At 41.4% G+C, this 3,330-nt stretch overlaps 1 pseudogene; it reads right to left on the bottom strand.

Annotated features, from left to right (window-relative positions):
* Positions 1-564: 564 nt before the first annotated feature.
* On the bottom strand, positions 565-2,244 carry LOC109275143 (spermine synthase-like; annotated as a pseudogene).
* Between the last annotated feature and the right edge of the window lie 1,086 nt (positions 2,245-3,330).

Raw genomic sequence — 3,330 nt, forward strand, 5'->3', positions numbered from 1 at the left:
TAAGAAATTCTGCCCGGGTAGTGAAACTACATGGGTTATGCAGAAAGGTACACTGCAGGGAAAGAAGCCACGCATGACTGGAAGACAGGGATTGTGATACTGCAGAGCAGTGGAAAACATGAATTACCTGCCAACAAGGGATCTGCCATCGGAAAGAGTCCCAGTAGGCAAAAATGCAATAAAGTTGAAAGGATGGTCACTCCAGAGAAAAATGGGCTCCACAAGGAACAGGAAAAGGGCACATTTGGTAAGTTTGTATCAATAGTCAAGCTGTGATGTCATTTTCAAAATACGACTATTGGTGTTGAATAGAAAGCATTTCAAATTGAGACGTGTTGAGACAATAAGCATAAACACTCGTACATTGTACTTGCAAATATTTGGGGGATGTGAATATTTATCTTGCTCATCTCTGAAGAATTTTAATTTTTCTCATTTATAATTTTAATCGAAGCATTGCTATTCATTTTTTCTTAACTCTTTCTTATAGGCATCAAATTGTAATATCTAAGTCCATTTTGGGGGAAAGAAACACCACCAAGAACTACCCTCCAGAACAAAATAATCATGTTCATTCCTCCAAACAACCAAATTTGAAGTCTACTAAAACAAAAACAAGGAGTCCGCACAAAAAGAAGTAACAAAAATCACATTCTAGGGGTTCAATGCAAGAAGCAGCCTCACTATGCTGTCTAATCAAACTTCAGCTGACTTTCACAAAAAAATTATACCCTAGCTCATCAAAATATACATTTTCTATTTGCTTTTTTTAACATTAAAAATAACAATAAAAAAAGAAAACTTGAAGGAGTTCACAATCATTTGCCTGACACATGTCGATGTCATGTACTGTCTCTGAAGATCGGGAAAGCTATTTGCAGCGCATGTGATTAGCAGACACTAGTCTTCAAGGTTCAGTTTTCTTCCAAACGGTGTAAAATACCCACAGTTCCAAGTGTGAAGGAACACAGACGATCTCCTTTGAGAATTCCACAGGAGAATACAGGCACCCAAGCTGTTCTTCATAGAGTGCAGGCCTTCCGTCAAACTGACACAATCACTCTATGTAAACTATTTCCCCTCCTGTTTCAGTACTTCTATTGAGAGGCCAAGAATCAGTTTGAAAAGCTCCCATGTGCAATCTTCTTCTGGAGTTGTGGAGATTGGAATGGCTGTCAAATCATTAATCACATAATCAGTCTCTCTCCCTTCTTTGGGGCACCTCTTCAGTACTGGAATACAGTCTTCTATTAGAACCTGAGAGCAGTCTCCTTTCTGATTATTTAAGGCATGACCACATGTTTTTCTTTTTCTTTTCCTTTTTTCACCACATGTTTTTCACATGTATTTCTTTTATTTTTTTTTAATTTTTTTAATGTACATTCATTTTGAGAGAGACAAAGTGAAGGCTGGGGAGGGGCAGAGAGAGAGGGAGAGCCAGAATCTGAAGCAGGCTCCAGGCTCCGAGCTGCCAGCACAGAGCCTGACACGGGGCTCGAACCCACGAACTGGGAGATCATGACCTGAGCCAAAGTCGGATGCTTAACCAACTGAGCCACCCAGGCGCCCCCACATGTATTTCTTACATCCATCAATCACTATTTGGTCAATCTCTATCATAGTGACCATATTTGGTTTCAGTTTAAATATTTCACATAATATGCCCCCATCTCTGCCCCCTTGAATCAGTATGTCTTTGCCACTGTTGTCTTCTTTTCCACTGTCCATGATGGCCTGGGTATGCCCAAATCACTCTCCACCGGATTAAAATCTCCAAATTGCTTCAAGCGTAGAATTTCAATGTTCATTTAAGGTGAATCTTCATCATACACCACTTCATCTATTCATCCCCAACCAGGCAACCATCAGCTATAGGCCAGTATCTGTCAATGGTCCCTCCTCGAACTATGGGAGGTAATCGCTTCACCCGCTCAGTACAGCCCTGACTCAGTTCTTTCATTCTTTCTTCTACTTTGTCCAAAAGACTGTGAACTTCTTGGCCTTGTGAATCCCCATCATAACTCTGAAGGTCTAACAACACCGATCGTGTGAGTAAATTCTCAGATTGGCAAGGCTACCATTTTTGTTTATGTAGGTCGCCGAATAACTGTGGTCTTGCCAGGTGTGCCCCGACCCCATCATCCCTTGCTCCCGGAAGATGGACTGCAGGCCTTTTAGAATGTTCTCACCAACAGCTTTGGTGCCAAGCATGAAGTCTCGTGTGCTGTGCTGTGCTGCTACCATAGTGAGGCGCTGCCCTGTGCCATGCCTGGGGGAGGTGGAAGCGGGCTCAGGAAACTGGGGAGGCTACAGGCATGTCAGGCCTCTCTGAAGAATTTTAATTTGAAAAAAATAAAAGATAAAAAGTGTGGGTTAGGACAAAAGACCCAACAAACGAGAGTCTTCCAGGGTATCAGCTGAGTAGAGTGCATCACCTCCATTGTCCCTTAGATACAGTGCAGGAAACAAGTTTTCTTACACCAGTGTCTCCCCAGTATGCTAGAAGAACTGGATCTCCCACGGGATTTTACTCACTGTTAACAGTCTTTTATAAACAGGAAAGATCTAGCCCAAAACATTCAATGTACTTAAGAAATCTATAAGGCCACAAATCACTAGGACTATTATCTCCTGTTTGGCTTTTTTATCCCACTGCTAGATATCATATACAATATTTTACATTTGCAATAATGCAACTTATAAGAAATATATATTTGGTCAAACATATATTTTCCTTATCTATTTAGCCTTCTTCCACAGTTCATAGCTCACAGCTCCCCAAACCCTTGGAACTTCCTAAGTGTGAAGAGACATGAAGGTGTCACTTGTTATGTTAATGAGGTGACTTTTGCAAAGCTTCTAAGGATGAGGTTCATGGTGAATGGAGCCAACCAAGTGATCTGAGCGTTGGAACTTACAGTCCCACCCCCTGACCTATGGGGAGGAGAAAAGGGCTAGAAATGTAATTGCCAATGGCCATTGATTTAATCAACCATGCCTATGTAATGAAGCCTCCTAAAAATCCAAAAGGAGGGGACTCAGAGAGCTTCCAGGTTGATACACATGTGGAGATTTGGGGAAAGCAGTGTGCCTATAGAAGGCATGGAAACTTCATACCCTTTTACCATACTTTGCCCTATGTATCTCTTCCACCTGACTGGTCTTTTTAAAATGAACCAGTATTTTAGTAAGTAAAATATTTCTCTGAGTTCTGTGTTCTAGACTCTCTAGCAAATCAATCAAAGCTGAGAGGAAATCTTGGGAACCAATGATTTATAGTCAGTTGGTTAGAAGTGCAGGTAACAAGCCTGAGCTTTGTGGCTGGCCTCT

Source organism: Panthera pardus, unplaced genomic scaffold (genome assembly GCF_024362965.1).
Source record: "Panthera pardus isolate Hobbes unplaced genomic scaffold, ASM2436296v1 HiC_scaffold_16, whole genome shotgun sequence".
In the NCBI taxonomy this organism is placed as follows: domain Eukaryota; kingdom Metazoa; phylum Chordata; class Mammalia; order Carnivora; family Felidae; genus Panthera; species Panthera pardus.